At 39.3% G+C, this 22,103-nt stretch overlaps 3 long non-coding RNA genes across 3 annotated transcripts in view; 2 read left to right on the top strand and 1 right to left on the bottom strand.

Annotated features, from left to right (window-relative positions):
- LOC124259295 overlaps positions 1–22,103 on the bottom strand; it is an 81,428-nt gene that overhangs the window by 11,181 nt on the left and 48,144 nt on the right. The gene's annotated exons all lie outside the window — the stretch shown is intronic.
- On the top strand, positions 16–700 carry LOC124259296. The gene is made up of 2 exons (XR_006893817.1): positions 16–49; positions 469–700. It is a non-coding gene; the product is annotated as an uncharacterized LOC124259296 (long non-coding RNA).
- Positions 8,205–8,979, top strand: LOC124259291. Its single transcript, XR_006893812.1, has 2 exons — positions 8,205–8,377; positions 8,763–8,979. It is a non-coding gene; the product is annotated as an uncharacterized LOC124259291 (long non-coding RNA).

Genomic DNA, 22,103 nt, shown 5'->3' on the forward strand with positions numbered 1-22,103 from the left:
AACCAAACAGGCAGGAAACATCTGAGCGAGGACGCGACAGACAATGCCGGTACGCACCCAAAGCATCAGTGTAGTTTACACAGGAGCTGAGATTACACAATGGTATTAAGAACGTGGTCCTTTGTAACATATGTAATGTTTGGGATTTTATTGTTGTTCGACCACGGGAATTGTGCCAATTTACGCTTGTCAGGTTGGTACAGAAAGTACATGATCTAGACTACTAGTTGTCAGACGTCTATTATTGTGGAAGCCGCACTGGCTGAGTGGGTTAGATCGCTGACTTAGTGTCTTGGTGTTTAGGTGCTTCACTGTGTGTGTGGTTTCGAATCCCGGGTGGGACCCAAAGCAAAAACGTCTACCTTATTTGTCGTGTATGAAACGATCAGTAATTTGCATTTGACGTTTGAATTACCCAATAGTCATAAACTGTTCAAGGTTGATTTGGGAATATTTCTTATGTTCCAGATACACGGGAGGGAGCCGATGATCAATGGTTGCAGCAGTAACAGTGAAGGATACATGGGGAACATGCATATATTAATATGATGCATTACATTTCTGCTGGACATTTTGTGTTAATGTGTGTCTGTCAAATTTTTGTTACTGTGTCTTGAGATAACTATCACCCTTCTTTGTGGTATATTTTGACTGAACTCACACAATAACATAAAAAATAAAGCATATGAAAATCTTCAAATTGACTAGTCTGTTTGCTATTGGCAATGCGTGTTCATAGCTTTCAGTAGAAGTGTCAACAGTTGGATCGAACCCGTCAAAATAGGGGACACACAAATTCAACCTCGTCACAGTAAGGGACACACAATCTGACCTACGTCACAATAAGGGACATGCAATTTGAACCACGTCACAATAAAGGACACACAATTTGAATTACGTCACAATAAAGGGCATGCAATCTGAACCACGCCACAATAAAGGACATGCAATCCAAACCACGTCACAATAAGGGATACACAATCTGAACTACGCACAATAAGTGACATGCAATCTGAACCGAGTCACAATAAGGGACACACCATCTGCACAACGTCCAAATAAGGGACACACAATCTGAACTACGCCACAATAAGGGGCACACAATCTGAACCACGTCGCCATAAAGGACATACAATGTCAGCCACGTCACAATAAGGGGCACACAATCGCAGCCACGTCACAATAAGGGTGACAGAAACTCAGCCTCGCCACAATAAGTGTGACAGAAACTCAACCTCGACACAATAATTGTGACAGAAACTCAGCCTCGACACAATAAGTGTGACAGAAACTCAGCCTCGACACAATAAGAGACACACAATCTGAACTTCGCCACAATGACGAACACAGAATCTAAACCTCGTCACAATAAGGGGCGCACGATCTCGCCACAAGAAGAGAAACACAATCTAACTTCTCCACAAAAAGGAATACACAATCTGAACTTCTAATCAATAAGTGTCACACAACCTCAGCCTCGGAGACTTCCAAAATGTTTAAGAGCCTGTGATGACAAAATATATATACACAAATGGTTACCTGCCCCTGAATAGGTAGATACGGCGACGACATCGCGGGAGATAAAAATATGTTTTCTTTCTTTGTCAATTGGGCACAATACGTTTAATGAAGAATGGGGATCGACGTGGACTGTTGGAGGTGTAGAATTGGGTGTTTTAAGATGCCCAGGGGTCACAGACAAATTGAACATGTTCGCAAGTACATGTCGGAGACAACATGGACTCCAGGTATGGATCTCGCCTACAGGCTGTACGCAGTTAGTGTCACGTTAACTGTCATTATGCTGATGAGTCACTGTCTACTGATATACAGTGTTAATCCCGAACATATTTTCTCTCATTTACCCAGCACAGACAACTTTAATTATTGTCAAGAAATTTCAAGCATGTGCACGTGCGAGATGAGTTGCTTGGACTCTACAATGTTTACATTTGATACTAGATGGCAGCTTTTGTTGTCGGGTGACATCGAGTCCAACCCGGGACCCGGCCCCAACACAAGGGGGAAGGGATGCCAGCCGGACACAGAGGCGGACAACAGCGTGAGTGAGTCTATAAAAGCACTGACTGGCCAATTTGATGCGTTGAATAAGACAATAGCGTCCATGAGTGAAATGCTTACGACCCTGAAAACTACAGTGGACCAAAACAATGCCAAATTAAATAATCAGTTGGAACAAATTCAAACCGAAAATAGAGATCTTAAGAAGATAGTGATGTCTCAGGCAAACACTATCACTGCTTTAGAGGCCAAACTTGATAGAACTGAGAACTACTCCAGAAGAAATAATTTGATTTTAATTGGAATGGAAATGGAAGGATGGTATGAAGAGTCCAGTGAATCTAAAAGGAAAGTTTATTCATTTACGAAGGGAAGGGTACGTTATGTCAACAAAATTGAGATGATATTCTTTTCGACACTGTCCACAGGTTGGGAAGAGTGAAGGGGAGGGTGGTAGGGGTAGGGGGACCGCCCCACCTCAAACAGGCCAGGGACCAAGGCAAAACAGCATACATCAAAGGCCATTTTTTAGTTATAAATGATGTTAAGTTCATGCCCGATAGTTCTGGAGCTCTAGTCAAGTCCGCCGGAGATATACACGGACCACACTCGCTATAGTTTGGCATGAATTGCATGTGGACCCGGGTTTTTAAAAAAATATCTCTTCATCTAGTAACCCAATCGATCTCAAACTGTGCAAGTGGATGTTTTGTCAGACAACCTAATCACATTGTAAATCACCGATTTTATGCATTTGTATTAAAGAATCTGTGTATGTAACTGTCAACAAAATAAACAGCAGAACGCAAACTGCTTGCAGAGGGAGGGAGCCAATGACCTGTAACAGTCTAATGTGGACAGGCCAGCCGAAGATAAGTATTTTCATTGTAGTAACAGAAATATATTTAAATGGAAAAATGAAAAATCACAATTATATCTTGATAACCTGCAAAAGGCTGATACAAGTGATTTGTTTCAGGACTTTATAAGCAGTCTACATGTCAACACTGACAAAGCATTAAACATACTGCAGAGCATTCTGCAAACCTGTTGGCGAGATATGGAATGTAGACAACCCAATAGCATCAACGATAAACAACAACCAGAATGATTTGATCAACAGTGTCAGACTCTTAAACATGAAAAGTATAAACTGCTTAATGTGTTTAGAAAAACAACAACATTTGAAAATCTGAATAGATACAAAGACATTAGATCTCAGTTGAAACAGACTTGTAAAACTAAGAAAGATAGCTATAAACGTTCCATTACTCACATCATACATGATGCAGCTTGTTCCGCAGACTACTCAGCATTTTGGCGACTTGTGAAAAAAATATACTCGCGCCATGGAAAAAAGTGTAACGCCATCGACATGGGCTGAATACTTTAAGGACTTGTTAAATCCGACGTTGCCAGAAGATGGCAACATTCCAGAAGATGCCAAATCATATGTTGATAAACATGACTTTAATACATGTGTAGATGGTATCAATGACGATGATATTTTATCATGTGACTTTACAGATCAGGATGTAATAAATGCTATCAGACATCTAAAATGTAACAAATCCCCAGGCGATGATGGTATTCCGGCAGTTTTTCTTTGGTATATTTATCTCCGAAAATTTGTTGAATATTATTGCTCTGTTATTTGCAGATGATTTGGTTTTGATAGCTGATACTGTTGTTAGATTACAGCGCCGCCTTGACGCCCTACACATGTATTCCCATTAATGGGGCATGTATATTAATACGGATAAAAGTAAAATAATTGTTTTTTAAAATGGGTGGACTAAAAATGGTTCTATAATGGCATTCGAATGGAAACTGTCAATATTTATGAAAATCAAGTCATTTATAAGACGATGTGATATGTCACTCTCAGAAGGATTTTATATTTTTGATAAAAAGATTGTACCGATTCTAACATATGGTGCTGAGATATGGGGGTTTAAAAAGAGAGAGAAAGTATTGAAATTGTCCATCGAAAATTTGGCAAATTTTTGCTTCAGATTAGTTACAGATCATCTAATGCTGTTGCATATGGGGAATGTGGGAGGGCACCCTTAAGCAATGTGTATTATGTCAAATGTATTAAATACTGGCTAAGATTATTAAGAATGCATCAAAGTAGATATCCATATCAATGTTATCGATTTATATTATCTCTTGAATTCAGGAAACGTCACCCATGGGCTCGGCATGTCAGTGATTTGTTTTCTATTTTGGCTTTGGTACTGCTTGGATTTCACAAGATGTCGGTGATACAAAAATGTTTCCATATATGTTTACTGACAGAATTAACAACTGCTCTATGCAAGAGTGGCATTTGTCTCTAGGTGTTCCTTCGCTGTCTTTCTATAAGTCCCATAAATCTCTGTTGACCTGTGAAAAATATTTATCATTGAACATAAGTAATAAGTGCAAGCGTCTGTTCACATTATTTAGATCAGGATGTAATGCAGTAGGTATCAAATATATTAGAAGAGGTACTGCCTCCTGCAATGATGATATTGTATTATGTAAACACTGTAAAAGTATTGAGGATGAAATCCATATTGTCTATATTTGTAAACGCGATGAGGATATGCGTCGGCGTTACATTCCGAAAACGGTCGATGGATATTATTATTCACTCCGCAGCATATGTACATCATCCGACAATAACATCATAAATAATTTTGTCAAGTTCTTAGAACATGTTTATTCTGCTCCTGTTAGCGTTGTTGTATGAAAATGGTAACCAAAATCACTATTGTACCACCTTGTACGATGGGTCGGATGGCCTTTATACAAAATAAACCCTTCTTCTTCTTCTTCTGTTTTCTTATTCAGTAATATATATGACAAATGCTGAGTCATTTCATCACTGTACAACCACTTGACACCCTACTTCGGATATTCAGTGACCATCGGTGCTCAACTGCTTATTATTTCTTGTATCTAATTCTGGTCAGACACTTCTTTCCCTACATAATGGAAGCTGACCACTTGTCAGCATATATTCATTGTAGGCTGTGTGCCATCACGCTGAAAATTATCAACAGCCATTCCATGTACACATGATTACAGTCTGGCCTTTAAATTACAATAAAACAATTTCTGGTCAACTTGAACCGGCTAACTTTGCGAGCACAGAAGGCCACACACAGGAAGCTAAACACCTCAACCCCTCAGGTCCGCACAAACTGTCACCTACTTGAACGTATCTGTACACGCATAAGCATAAGTGATACAAATGACAGCATTAAATACTTAAAATGGTGGTCAGATTAAATGACTGGATGGAGGTGCTTTTAACAAACATAACACCTTACACCATTTCATCCAATTACAGCTGTCACATGTCTCTTCAGTTACGGCTCAGCGAGTAAGCGATTCTGTTCTCATTGCATAGACAGCGCCCCATTCACGCATATCATATACGGTGGTGCTTGAATTTTATTTGCTAACAGCTACAATCGTTTATTGTTCACAGATGCGTAAAATAAATACTCAGAACTTCGGAGTTGTTCCTTGTGTACCAAATGACAGCGTATTTTAAACTGGCTAGTGATACCTTTGATTTAACAAAATGTGCTCTGATATTTCACAACTTTTGACCTAATAAATAGCAGCTAAATTCCCCCTCATATGCATAGTGTGATATTAATTCTACGATGAAAAAGGATTTTGCTGAGTGAACACTCGAGTCGGCAAACTCATACCACTCATAAGATAATTGAATAATAATCACACACCTCTAAGGTGAACCTGAAGGTCACACACACACCTGGGCCCCGTTCCTCGAGCTCAAAGCGATCGTAGCGCTAAGATGATCGTAACTCACATACTTTAACATAGACTTACGACTGTCATAGCGCTACGATCGCTTTGGGGAACGGGGCCCTGGGCCGGAAAGGGGACTCGAAAGGAGGGTGGGTCTTAAGGGTTCAACAGTCAATTAGGTCACACAAAGGTCACACCTATGTGACGTCATAAAAACAAAATGGCCTACCAAAAGTGCCTCAACCCCCCTGTATACAACAGGCACAACGATATCGGGCACACTTACACAACGCCATCGGGGCACGCTGACACAACGATATCGGGGCACGCAGATACATTTCAGCCAAGCCACAGAACAGCGTGAAACAATTTTGTCTGTTAGAGGCAAATGTGGGGACCTATACTGGACAAAATAAGGGATATTGATATTTTCATGATTGACATTTTATCAGTGTGTCAATTAATAAATAGATCATTATTCATAATTTCAAAAATATATCCCTAACTATTTTTGTCCAGTATATTTAAATCTGAACCACATCGGGGTTTCCAGAAAGGAAACAGATTTGGAATTGACAATTGTGTGTGCTTTAATGACACACGTATGCTGTTAATATAAGATTGCTTAGTTAATGCAAGTTTGACGAGGCACAATACATTTGAATCATTTTTCAGTTGATTAATGACTGGTTTGAATAGAGATATAGCAGGACGGTTGTTTTCAATACTTACTAATATCCGCATCGTCGGGGACGTTTATCAGTATCATAGATTACTCATACAAGGTACTCACATTGTTCATGAATGCATTTACATTCTATTCTGAGCTAAGGGACAGTTTGCAGACGAAAAAGCTGAAAGCATGACCGCTGATAGAGCGATAAGAGCAGAATGTGTCCTTTTGTTAGACTGTCCACGCAGAACTACTTGTTCCACTGCAGAACTACTTGTACCATGGCAGAACTACTTGTACCACTGCAGAACCACTTGTACCACTGCAGAACTACTTGTACCACTGCAGAACCACTTGTACCACTGCAGAACTACTTGTACCACTGCAGAACTACTTGTACCACTGCAGAACTACTTGTACCACTGCAGAACTACTTGTACCACTGCAGAACTACTTGTACCACTACAGAACTACTTGTACCACTGCAGAACTACTTGTACCACTGCATAACTACTTGTACCATACAGAACTACTTGTACCACTGCAGAACTACTTGTACCACTGCAGAACTACTTGTACCACTGCAGAAACACCTAGTAGTGTTTTTTGTGGTATGTCATGAAAGGTTAAATTTCACTGACAAAACAGTTGTTGTTGTAATACCAGCATATATTTATGATTATGGAAAACGATATATAACTCGCATTAAAGGGAATCAGTAGATTGTAAAATTTGCCCGTCTGTTTACGGTAAACAGAAACGTGGGATAAAGTGATATGTAAATTAGCTTATGACAGTGCTGTTATTTTGTTTCATTGCGGACCCGTAAAGTGTACCGTCCCACCAACCAGCCAGCAGCTGTGTCCGCTGTACCGTGTTGCTATGGGGTCAAGTGAACAGATTCCAACAGACGTCGCCGAGCTGTAATTAGACCAGGTCGACTTGTATTTGAGAGCGTGTATTTGATGCGATCACACGTACTTTATCCAAGGTAAGTGTTCTCTTTCAAATGACAAACACATGCACTGTTGTGAAATCCACGATTACATGTACAGATGTTGAGTTTTAAAACATTCATATATGTTTTATATTTACAAAACATGTTGTTTAAGTCATCGATTATATGATGAATGAAGAGCAGGGCTGCTTATAATGGCCCAGCAAAATAACCTTCGAGCACAGAATAGCAAGTAAACAAAAGGTAATTTACGCTTGTCAGGTTGGTACAGAAAGTAGATGATCTAGAGTACTAGTTGTCAGACGTCTATTGTTGTGGAACCCTCGCTGGTTAAGTGATAAATGTTTGGGTTCTTTTTCAGTTCGCTTGTGTCAGCTGACACTGTCTGTATAAATATAAACCCGGCAACATGTGTCTCATACATCACGCATAATCTAGCTGTATCGGGGCATATGGTCCATGCAAATCAGGTCCAGATTATCTGTTCACGCCCTTGCCTATCTATTAATCAGCCTGAAAACCTGCTTCCAGTTATACATGCACTGTGATCGATTCATCAGTTTTATACGTGTAGGTAATGCTTCAGCCCTATTCAAACACGTGGGTATACCCAGTGTGTAGACATTACAGATCATTGATACATAACTGTTTCCTTTCCGATAATTACAGATGACTGATCTACTACCAGCTCCCATAACAGACCTCCTTTCATGGCGTCTGACTGCTATTGTTATGGCTGTTACCATTATCATCACCTCCTTAATCGGGGCAGTTGCTCTCTTCAAGGAGGAGATGATTGACGCCTTTGGTCCGGTTACAGATGTAACCACAATCATTATGGGCAATGTGATACAAAAACTTAAGAAGATCGTGATTCTTCTTCACTGCGTTGGACTGTCTGTGAGACCAAACAGACAGGAAACAACTGAACGAGGACGCTACAGGCTATGAAGGTACGCAACACTGATGCTTTTCAGTATAATTTACATAAAAGCTAAGAATGCACAAAGGCATTTAGAAAGTGGCCTTTTGTAACATATATAATATCTGGGGGGATTTTATTGTTGTTCGACCACGGGAATTGTGCCAATTTACGCTTGTCAGGTTGGTACAGAAAGTACATGATCTAGACAACTAGTTGTCAGACGTCTATTATTGTGGAGGCCGTTTAGGTGCTTCACTGTGTGTGTGGTTTCGAAACCCGGGTGGGACCCAAAGCAAAAAACGTCTGCCTCGTTTTTCGTGTTTGAAATGATCAGCAATTTGCCTTTGACGTTTGAATTACCCAATAGTCATAAACTGTTCAAGGTTGATTTGGGAATATTTCTTATGTTCCAGATACACGGGAGGGAGCCGATGATCAATGGTTGCAGCAGTAACAGTGATGGATACATGGGGAACATGCATATATTAATATGATGCATTACATTTCCCCTGGACATTTTGTGTGAATGTGTGTTACTGTGTCTTGAGATAACTATCACCCTTCTTTGTGGTATATTTTGACTGAACTCACACAATAACATAAAAAATAAAGCATATGAAAATCTTCAAATTGACTAGTCTGTTTGCTATTGGCAATGCGTGTTCATAGCTTTCAGTAGAAGTGTCAACAGTTGGATCGAACCCGTCAAAATAGGGGACACACAAATTCAACCTCGTCACAGTAAGGGACACACAATCTGACCTACGTCACAATAAGGGACATGCAATTTGAACCACGTCACAATAAAGGACACACAATTTGAATTACGTCACAATAAAGGGCATGCAATCTGAACCACGCCACAATAAAGGACATGCAATCCAAACCACGTCACAATAAGGGATACACAATCTGAACTACGCACAATAAGTGACATGCAATCTGAACCGAGTCACAATAAGGGAATATTTCTTATGTTCCAGATACACGGGAGGGAGCCGATGATCAATGGTTGCAGCAGTAACAGTGATGGATACATGGGGAACATGCATATATTAATATGATGCATTACATTTCTGCTGGACATTTTGTGTGAATGTGTGTTACTGTGTCTTGAGATAACTATCAACCTTCTTTGTGGTATATTTTGACTGAACTCATACAATAACATAAGAAATAAAGCATATGGAAATCTTCAAATTGACTAGTCTCTTCAGTATGTTTGCTATTGACAATGCGTGTTCATAGATTTCAGTAGATGTGTCACGGTGTCGAACAGTTGGATCGAACCCGTCAAAATATGGGACACACAAATTCAACCTCGTCACAGTAAGGGACAGACAATCTGAACTACGTCACAATAAGGGACATGCAATCTGAACCTGGTCACAATAAAGGACATGCATTCTGAACCACGTCACAATAAAGGACATGCATTCTGAGCCACGTCACAATAAGGGACATGCAATCTGAACCGGGTCACAATAAAGGACATGCATTCTGAACCACGTCACAATAAGGATATGCAATCTGAACCACGTCCCAAAAAGGGACAAACAAACTGAACTACGTCACAATAAGGGACACACAATCTGACCTACGTCACAATAAGGGACACACAATCTGAACTACGTCACAATAAGGGACATGCATTCTGAACTAAGTCACAATTAGGGACATGCAATCTGAACCACGTCACAATAAAGGACATGCAGTCTGAACCATGTCTGAGTAAAGGACACACAATCTGAACTACGTCACAATAAGGGACACACAATCTGAACTAAGTCACAATAAGGGACACACAATCTGAACTACGTCACAATAAGGGACATGCAATCTAAACCACGTCACAATAAAGGACATGCAATCTGAACCAGGTCACAATAAAGGACATGCAATCTGAACTACGTCACAATAAAGGACATGCAATCGGAACCAGGTCACAATAAGGGACATGCAATCTCTACCTCGTTACAACAAGGGACATGCAATCTCTACCTCGCCACAACAAGGGTGACAGAAATTCAGCCTCGTCACAATAAGGGACACACAATCTGCTCTTCGCCACAACGACGATTACAGAATCTGAACCACGTCATAATAAGGGGCGCACAATTTCCCCACAATAAGAGAAACACAATTTAACTTCGATACAAAAAGGGACACACAATCTCAGCCTCGACACAATAAGGGACACTGATGTTTGAGAGTCTGTGATTACAAAATGTATATACACAAATCAACAACAAAACGTCCACATCAAAAAACAGAAATTGTCAGCCGTTAAAGTTCTTTGAAACAAGATGGCTTATAGTTTTTATCAGATAGGCACTACCCATCACAAGTCAGTGCACACTACCCAACACAAGGCCCCGCACACTACTCAACACAAGGCACTGCACACTACTCAACACAAGGTCCTGCACACCACCCAACACGAGGCCCTGCAGACTACTCAACACAAGGCCCTACATACTACCCAACACAAGGCCCTGCACACTACTCAACACAAGGCCCTGGGGCCCGTTTCACAAAGCGATCGTAGCCCTATGACTGTCGTAAGTCTATGTTAAAGTATTGGAGTTACGATCACCTTAGCGCTACGATCGCTTTGTGCAACGGGGCCCTGGACAACTATCCAACACAAGGCCCTGGACACTATCCAACACAAGGCCTTGCACACTACCCTGCACACTACTTACACATATTCATGACTTTAAAAGGTTTGTCGTGTAAATATTTGAAACCTTTGAAGAGGCTGTACGATGATATACTAAGGAAACATCAATGTTTGCACCAGACATATATTTGCACAATTGCACTCTTGTTAAAGAAAGAACAATTAATTGATGTGATAGTAAAATAATCTTCGTGCACTGAACGCTGTTTAGACTCATAAATCATGAGACAGTATCAAGTCGATCAGAATGGAAAACACCGTGTTATGTAGTCATACTTAATATTTAACACGCTGCGGCGGGCGTGTATTTCCAAACAAAGGAATGGGCGAGGTAACATGGTACAGTAATCGTGTTTCCTTTCAGAGACTTAACAAGTTGATTTACCGCCGTCGCCCGTCATGGATCCCCTTTCATGGCGTCTGACTGCTATTGTACTGTCTGTTCTCATTATCGTCACCTCCGTTGTCGCTGCAGTTGCTCTGTTCATGGAGGACGTGATCGAAGCCTTTGGTGAGGTCACAGTTGTAACCACATGTCATACACGGAATATGATCAACAGATTAAAGATCGTGATTAACATTCAGCGTGCGGGAGAGGGCCGCAAAGTTCAGTTGCCATGGTGTTAGGAGCTCTTTAGTGTAGCCTGAATCCTATCACCGATTCTACAAGTGATAGAACTAAAAAGCTTAAAATCTTGACTGTACTGTTGTATGTGTTGGTTATTTGCTGTATGTGTCCGTAATTTTCATTGAGGGGCAGATAATGTGTAAACTTGAGTAAGCTGAGATGTTGATTTATATGATTGAATTTTGTTGTATATATCTTCATCACCGTGAAAACAGCAAAATCAGTGTTCAAAGTTGAATTGATTTAAAATACGATGATGTCAAACAATTCTTATGAAACCTATGTCTCACAAGTCATTGGACACACAATACCTTTTAAAAGTGGAAATGAAAGTCTTTGTCGACGTGAAAACGGGGAGCATGGCAACAAAGCAAAGTGGTAAGAAGTTATGAGCGTAACAATGAATTCAAAAATAAACGATACAAAACCCTTTCCACATCCACAAGGCATCTCGCTAGATTCTATTGTACAATTCTGACTGTATCATGAACATGTGTTTGTTTGTTTGTTTGTTGAACTCCGCACTCAGAAATATTCCAGCTGTATGGCGGCCGTCTGTAAATAATCGACACTGCAGAATCCCGAGATTGACATCATGATACATCATGATAGAGCAGGAGTTTATGAATCACTATCAAATAGTGATGACACCAGGTGTTCACGAGACGGTGAGGGTATCCGGCTCCACAACAAGCACCCGTCATTAACATAAGGCAAGTCAGCTGTTTATCTGAATTGATTCGGTAACGCATGGCACAAGTCAAAATAAAGAATTGCATCGGACATAATATTTGTCACTTGTGCATCAGTTTTTGAAATGTCCTCCACAAGTCTACCATAAAACGTTTTCAAAGCTTCACTGAGGCCTTGAATATTGTTACCTTGATCGAGCAGCTTCTATACAAACAACCTTTAAAACTGTTCCTTAAACGAGCATCCAATGCCTCAGTACATATGCTGTATATTCCTGAGAACGAATGGTTGATAGTGTGTAATGAAATGTTGGAATGTCAATAAATTATTTTTGTTAATTAGAGTCTTATAAAATCTTTCATCAAGTGAAACCTTGACAGTAAAATATGACGCTGAAGTGCAGAACTGCATAGCTTGATTGTTTAATATGGCAGAAATGCCTGAGGCTATGCATTTCTAAGGATGTATACCTTAGGTGAGACCCACGAGCGTCGGAATAGTTCTGACAAATATAATCTTCATTTGAAACAAACGATATATGAATATGTCGGGGAATGGACTTAACTCAGTCACCTGCGACGCCTTAGACTACTAATAGGACCACTCATAACCCCTTGAAAAAGTAAACGGCATAAATGTCAAGCATGACAAGCACATGCAGCACATGTGTTGTCAGAAAAGGCAAATGGCTTTGTCCATAATGTTTATCCGGCAGTGAATGGGTACCCGGTAGGATAAGATGGTAATGTGAAGTTAGCCTTATGGTCGCCTGATGACTGAAACTGAATCGTGTGCAAACTGACCCACTGACCGGTACACTTGACTGATGATGTAGCGTCACGACCATACACGCGGTGAATGGAATTAGGCACATGATATCGATGTGTATTATAAAACGGAACACATAAAATAAACGTTCAGGCGTTGTTTCTGGGACACTTGTGTTGCGTCTTCCTCAACCTCTTCTCCAACTTCGTCTGGCATTGCACGATGAACCAGGATTTTACCAGGCATGTTGAAACTCAATCACATTACAAATTTAATTGAGTTAATGGCAGTTATTTGATAAAAGTACGTATAAGTCACATAAAAAGTCGGCATTTAATGCAGTGAACCAATGGAATAAAGTAAAGCCAGAAATGCTTGGAAAATGCTTTTTGGCAATTATTTGATAATGGTTGATATTTCAGATTCAAAACTCATATATAATCATTCATACCACCTCGACCTAATATGGCATATGAGTAATCACGATGTACCATTCCCTAATCATAATGATTACTCGTAAAATATCGAAAACTTAGAAAGAAAAAAAATACATGGTAGAAACACTTTAAAGAAACAAATTATACTGTGACCCTCCTGGCAGGCAGACACACACACCGCTATGAGTTGCTTCCTGTATTGTGCATTGTATTAGTCAGTCAGTATAATATAATTATGCCTTTGCCCGAAAGAAACGAGCTGTCGATTAGCGTTATAGTGCATGTAAACACATCCCCTTTGAAATTACACCAGTACGTTAACAGTTACCTGATCCGGCAGGTGCGTGGCAGGTAACAAAATCGATTTGATGGCGACACAAGATTGAATCGACATTCCCGCTACACAGCGCCGTACCATAACGCCAACAGTCAGACATATTGTCCCGGTAAGACTGGCTGGAGTTTTCACCTCATAGGTTACTTCACTTACGATTCCTCCTATTGCAGCAGCTAGTAGTAGTGTAATGATTAACCTCAATCTGTCTCAATCAAACTTGTAGCAAGTTACGATGTGGCACCTTACCTCTTGAAATAGAGGTCGGTAGGTTTATACGCCCCAAAACACCTTTAGACGATAGAATTTGTAAATGCTGTGATGGCAATACAATTGAGGACGAAGTTCACTTTTTGGTCAGCTGTCCACTGTATTCGGATTTACGATACGATTTGTGGGAAAATTTACTAAATATTTACCCTTTGTTCTCTCTCTTGCCACCTTCCGACCAGGCCATATATATACTTGGTAATGTTAAATTAATAAAACCCTTAGCTGCATTAGTTACTAAAATGTTTAATAGACGTAAACGCATTTTGCAGTCATGTAATTAAATATACCACACTCCACTGTTACTTATAGAATTGTGATATTCTATTTTGTTTTAGGTAGAATGTAGTGGCTTGTGTCTCACAGGCCAAATGTTATATTAAGGGTCTTATGGTACAACATGTTAAACATAAATTATAATACTTTCTTCTCATTTGTCGCTTACAAGCTGTGATATTTTATTTACTACTATCTGTTTTAGATATCATATAGTGCCTTGTGTCTCATAGGCCATATGGCCGGATGTTATATTTTATTGAATGTTCTTAAGTTTATGTCTATTTTATATATAACATGTGACACAAAAATAAAAATATTTTCTTCTCAGTCTCAATATCCCAGTCTCTGACTGTAGCTAAATCCTGCATAAAGATTAAGTATATATACTGAGGAATTATTAGTTTAATAATAATTTAATGGTTAAGGAACTTTCTGTTCGAATCCCATTCAGTCGATATATACTTCCTCGTGTAATAAAGCGAAGAGCTAAAGCTAGCCATGAGTAATCGTGACCTAGTTATGCGCATTGATATCATGCAGTAGAGATTAATCTTGAACAAAGAGCAATCTGTTTTTTGTGCAGTTCAAATTAAAGTTACTGGGACTGTGAGGTGCAAGCCTTTGGTGTGGCCAGTCGAGTTATCACAGGTCAGTAAATGTTAAGAACATCTACATGGAGACGTGGCAATCAACAGCCTCAGTCGACTCGAGAAGAAGCACGTACAAGCCAGCAACCACCTCACATTGGTCATGAGGTGTAGAGATCAAGACATCATACCCAAAGAACTCAAGATCGCTTCACCTATCAGCTCACCCCTACTCGAGCCATCCTCCATACGGCCTCAAAAAGACCTGTAAAGGAAATAATCCAACATCACCGGAACACCAAAGCCATCAACCTCAACCATATGAGCCAGCTGATCGACACACTCCAGACAGATATCTTCAATACACTGCGCTCGGCCCAGACCCAGTCAAAGAAAAAGTTGGATATGAATACCAGGACCAATCACATAAAGTAGCTTAAAGGTCACATGCAACCAAAAAATCAAACATAATTAAAACACAATTATCACTTATTCATGCCATATAATATACATTGCTGACTATGAAAAAACATAAACTGAACGCCAAAAGAAATGTTACACCTCTGAGCATTAGAATATCTTAAAATGTTATATGGATAGAAGACTTTGGTTTGGTCCACTGTGGTGTACCCCAGGGATCGGTACTCGGTCCGCTTCTTTTCATAGCATACACGACCGATGTTGCAGACGTAATTGACAAACATGGCATTTCCCATCATTCGTTTGCAGATGACACTCAACTTCAGAAAAACTCAACTCCCAAGGACTTTCACACTGGTCTTCATAAAATAACAGACTGTACTAAAGATGTTAAGTCATGGATGACAAACAACTTGCTAAAGTTAAATGATGACAAAACTGAGGTGATGGTTATTGGATCCAGGCAAATGCAAAAACAAATTACCACCAAAACTGTTCTGGTAGCAGATGCAGAGATACAAGCTGTCGACTCTGTTAAAGACCTTGGAGTTACACTTGACTCACACCTGGCGATGGACACTCATGTAAATCAACTCTGCAGAATATGCTTCTTTCATCTACGAGCCATTGGCAGAATACGCCATCTCATCAGTCGTGATGCAGCACACGGTCTGGTCCAGGGACTTGTTATATCAAGAATTGATTACTGCAATAGCCTCCTTTTTGGTATTTCTCAGAAGCTGCTATCAAAATTGCAAAATGTCCAAAATACAGCCTCCCGAATCATAAGCAGAACTTCAAAGCGCTCACACATAACACCTGTCATGAAAAACCTCCACTGGCTGCCTGTTAAATCAAGAATTGACTTTAAAATATTGTGTTTTGTCTACAAATGCCTCAATGGCATAGGCCTCAGAATACCTGAAAGAACTCCTTACCCCGTACACTCCAGAAAGACAGCTCCGTTCTCAGAATCTGAACCTACTCTCTGTGCCTCGGTTCAAACTGCAAACTTTTGGAAGGAAATCCTTTGTCTGCACTGCCCCTCTACTCTGGAACTCTCTCCCTATCACCATTAAATCAGCAGTTGACTTTTATTCCTTCAAACGACTTCTCAAGACTCATCTGTTTTCACTGCATTATGACTAGCAACTAGTCCCTTATTGTATATATGTATTATTATCCACTCTCTTTGTTAGCGCTTTGAGCATGGGCCTTGTGCATGGAAAAGGCGCATTATAAGTTCACATTTATTATTATTATTATTATATTATTATTATGTTTTAGCAACCAATCATGTAACTCTATTGAGTCGCAACATCAGACTGAGGAAGTCATTGTTAATTAGGATATCGACATGTTTGTTTAGGTGGGGTCCATTGTCCTATTTTCAATCATGTAAAAATTCAAATCAAAAGTGTAAAAAAACAGTTAAAAATGGGTCCAAATGATATAGTTTATGATGATAATGCATGCACATTCACAAAGAGTGATAAAGTTGGGTTTTGGATATGAAAGAATGGTTGTTTACCCTGAAAAAGGGACCCAATGCTGAAATTGGATTTTTGTCTCTTTTAAAACACATTCCAACCACTTGAGGTTTAATTTTTGGATCATCATGACTTTCGACTGTTTTAGGAAGAGTCGTCAAACGAGAAAAGACAAATTTTTCCCTTAGATACTGTACAATTTTGCCTACTTCTGTCCTTGTATAAGGAAGCATAACACCAAAACGTACGCATTGTAACTTCACCTTGCATGAAATGCACAGGTATACTAATTAGTGATAGCACCACTCAGATTACCCGACAAAGGTTCCCATTTGGCATTTCTTGTGTCTGGAGAAAATACTCATCATTATAAATTGAGGTCTGATGTGGCAAATGTATTACATCTTATGTAATATACGCATGGAAGTGCAGTAAGAGGAATTATCAGCTGAGTTACAAAACAAACATGGATCAAAGGATTAACTGATACCACGTTGCTTGATTAATTGCTATTATCCTGCACAGCGGATTTGTCAAAAGGTAGTGTTTATGTATGTTGATTTACTAAGCTATACTGAATACACCCTGTCTTAAAGTCTCTTCTTTAAAAACAACGTCCTTCCGTCGAAGGATTAACCTCCAATACATTGATTGATTGCTCATTCTTGGCTAACTAAATTACTTTTTAAAAGAATGGCAGACATCATGCAATTAGTTGCCAGGTGGGCTATCTTGGTTGACCAATGTGAAAAGCCTGAAACGATAGATCACTTTTTCACATATTAGACTGTTAAAAGACACTTGACATGGAACAGGATACTTTGTCAGCTGCAGTTGAATGGCATATCATTCCTTTACGTGGATATTGATGGATACATTCCCCGAACAAGGTAATGGCCTGATATTGTTGCTATAGCTTTAGTCTGAGTTAATTTTAATATTTGCATTTGCTTTTATTTATTTGTTATGACATTTTTGCCGTGAAGTGCAATGGGACAGACAACATACACTAGGTCGCACTTAGGGCGTCTGTGTGAAATATGATACCCGTTGGCAATTTATAAGATGTCTAGTTATTGCAGTCATGTTATAAAATCACTAAATATAAGCAAATCGTGTGCATTGTATTAAGTTTCAAAATGCATACAAATATGACAATAAACTAATGAGGATTATAAGACAAAATATAAAGACGCTAATTGACTTCGTTATTCCAGTCCAAACATGTATTACCACTGGCAGACTGTTAAACTTAAAATGTTTATATGTTTGTTGTCAAAATAATGCCAGTTAATACAACATTCAGATTGACTAGTAGTGAACCCAAGCTCACTATTCTCCCCTATACTCCCCATGTACTTAGTTAGCCTTACTTTCAAAACAATGCTATTATATCAGGCTTCTCACCAAATTCAAGGGCAAACTATTTCTTAAATCAAATTCTACATCCATTTACGTTAACATTTTTATAAAGTCAACATTACTATGAAATCAAAATTTTACATCAAAATCAGCATTTTTATCAAAGTGAATATTTTTATATAAGAAACCAAATTAATCATCAAAGTCTACATAATTTTACAACAAAATCAACATAGGATTATCGAGTGAAAAAGATGTCATCTTTGTTTATCAGTCTATACTTATACTATCAATTGCGCATGAGGGTGGCGCAGCAGAGGTAACGAACCAGTCATGAATTCTGGGATATCATCCGTATACTCACTGGAGAAAAACAATAACAAAAGCAACAACCAGTCCTTTAAGTTCAAATAGCATGTGGTCAGTGATCGAAGTTGTGTAATAAATATTGTCATTAACAGACAGGCAGGCAGACACATAGATGTCAATAAAACAGACACTGAGTTTGGTCTGTGACAACGACATATCTATATCACATGTTAAAATGCCCCAATTTATTTAAAATGATTAAATATATGCCATAAATGCATAGTTTTGTCAACTTTGATATAATGTTCTTCCTATATAAGTATATACATAGTTATGAGTTTACTGATGGAACATTTATCAGAAATATTACTTCCTAATTACTTTTATATGAAGAACATAATATCAAAGTTGACAAAATCTAAGCATTTACGGCATATATTTAATCATCTTAAATAAATTTGACCAAATTTCTTGGGCATTTTGTAGCTGGGACAGTTCGACTGGTACCCATGAGATATATATTATCAAAATCAGTAAGAGATTTCACATGAGCTTGAAAATGTTTCGCTATAACGTTCTTTTCGGTTTGGAGCCTTAAATGCTGCACTCTACCCGAAACATTGCCGAATACAACGGCAAATCATGAAGTACTTGTTGCTTTCAGTGTTTTCGATTTTGTCCAGTTACGCACGTTGGCATCATACTCGCTATTTGTCAGTTGTATGTGCCGTGAAAGTTGTACTGTATTCTCATTGGCTGACAAGCTGTCATTCTATGACCGAGAACCATAACTATTTCCATAACCAAACACTGGTGAAACATACATAGTATTTATAGTTTCGGGGAATAACTTATCTACGTCGCGAATATTATCTCTGCTCGACCAGGCTGGGATCTTGCATGGAGACTTGATACGTTATTAATGAGAACTAGGATCCTATTTTTTTCAACAACATAACTCCAGTGTAATTTTTGTAGCAGATAATTTCTATTTCCCCCCGTCGGAGGCATAATCATTTTGTTTTTAAATCCAAGACACCCTACAGTCACCCATTTGACACAAAAAGAACTGCAATCACATTTTAAAAAAAATTCTTAGGGACTGGTGATATATTTATAGGGGTGGGTTTGCTGGTTGGAACAGTATCACATTTTGCTGACAAATAGTATTCTTGTTAAATGCTTCTTCATCTTCACCTGAACATTGTCTTGCAAGATGTAAAATGAGATCGTATTGATAAGCTGTAACATCCATTTCTGAAATAACACCAGGATCATCTTTTACTGCTTCAGAATCCATGAACACTGTTAAGTTGTGAGGTAAAATCAAATAGGAAGAGATCAAAACAGGCACATATGACGACTGTCACGTGATACCCCCTCTGTCGTGTGGTTCCGTAATAGGCGGAAATACGAGTACGTTTATTTTGTTTTTATTGCTATTTTACAAAGTTTGTTTAAATTTTAATCACGGAAGGTGACTTTTAGAATATGCTTTACAATATATCAAAAATTTTGTTTTCGTTTGTCTTCTCCTTTAAATACCTAGTCAGCAGCCAGCCCAAAGCAGTACCAAGACTTCTACCAACAAATGTGACTACTCAAAAAGACTGTTGTCGACCTCAGTGATAAAAACGGCACTGCACACCAGATCAACCTGCTCTCCAAGGGACTGAAGTTCATCCCCACCAGACCTTTACGCAACCACGACGACTTCATTGAACATCGAAAAGGGCCTCCAACAACTAACTCGAGGAGATAAGATTGACTACCTACGTCACCAGATTACTGAAATCCTTGCTAAAGCCAGGCAACAATCTCCCAACCTTACAGTTGCCGAAACACAAGCCATCAGTAACCTACACATTGACAAGGACATGACCAATGCCGCTGCCACCAGGGCAAGGCCACAGTCGCCCTAAACATACCACAAGTCAACAAGTCATGTGAAAACAATATCTGAATTATTTGCAAGACTTTGACCCAATGAAACTGTCCCCCAAAATACTATTTTCGTCTCTGTTTTTATCAGTTCTCAATCCTACATTGACATATGCATTTGGGTAAATATCCACATTGTTAACGCCGACTATAACGAGATATGCAGCATGACCAGTATATGAATAGCTCCCTGGGGATTACAATTGTCCCCATCCACCTATGCCTCGGGGGAAAGTGACAAGATCAGTCCTGGTGCCCTGACCGCGTGTATTGTTGCTTACGATATCGACCATTGGATTGTTTGATCATTTACCGACCGTCGTGATAAAGCTGGAATATGGCGGACTGTGGCTTGAAATAACATTCAACAACTCAGTATGTTTTTAATCAAATATGGGAGAAACGTATAAGTTTCTATTCGAACACCGACGATGTCGAAATACGTTGTAACGAACCAGGGGAAACAATTGATCATTTGCATGGTCACGAGACACAGTTGATTACGTCACCAAGATTAATCTTTGAGGATGTCAGTGAACGCTGTCTGCAACATGACCATGTCGTTCAGGAATCTGCTGCTGATACTATTCCTGCTGCTGATGCCGGATCTGTTGTTGTCACACGGTTCTCCCATGTGTCGGCCGAATCAGTTCTTTGACCCGGACTCGATTATGTGCGACTTCTGCAGCATGGTCTGTGACCCCCCCCCCCCCAATCAATTGGATACTCGTCAAGTGCCGGAAATATTGTCCCGGTGAGAACGACTGTATCATTACTGTATCATTACTGTATCCTAACTGTATCCTAACTGCCCAGTTTCTAAATATTCTTATGATTACCTTCAGTGTGATTCATCAGATTCGCCTAGCTATTCTTCCAGCTAATTTAGAATGACTTAAAGAAGACAATTAACTGACTTTAAGTATACAACCAAGATATAACATCGATATTCTTCATCTTTAGATCACGGTTATGACCTTGATGTACCACCAAACCCCTTACACACAAACATAGTTGCACTCGCTGATCCCTCGTCGTCAGCCGGTAGCGTGACCTTGAGAATACTATTCGTGGCCACAGCTTGTTGACATTCCAACAGATAAAACATCCTGATAATTGACATGGGTACTTCTATTTTTGTCAACAAGTGGCCGATTGTCTACTTCCCGACATTGTAGCTGTGTATTGTTAACACGCGCGGATCTAAGTAGTTTAATCTGGAATGAGATACAATGTTATGTTGGTGTCGGAAAGACCTCCTCAAAGTGACTGAAAGGTTAATCTTTGTTGCCACATGACACAAATGTACTGGCTATGCACATCTCTGACTTACTGTATTTTTTACAAAATTTTAATGTGAAAAGGACATATTTCGGTATGATTGATCCCCATATGAATCATCCAGGTTACAAAGTGCTGTCTAAAATTAACGATAATATCTGACTTTATCAGGCTTTCTTGCAACTACTGAAGCAGTGAAGACGACACCCCGACATCATCTACTCCACCTCATAATGCCTCGACAACACCATTAAATGTTCACCTCAACAAAG

Source organism: Haliotis rubra, unplaced genomic scaffold, assembly GCF_003918875.1.
Source record: "Haliotis rubra isolate DU_JTF1 unplaced genomic scaffold, ASM391887v1 Scf716, whole genome shotgun sequence".
Taxonomy (NCBI): domain Eukaryota; kingdom Metazoa; phylum Mollusca; class Gastropoda; order Lepetellida; family Haliotidae; genus Haliotis; species Haliotis rubra.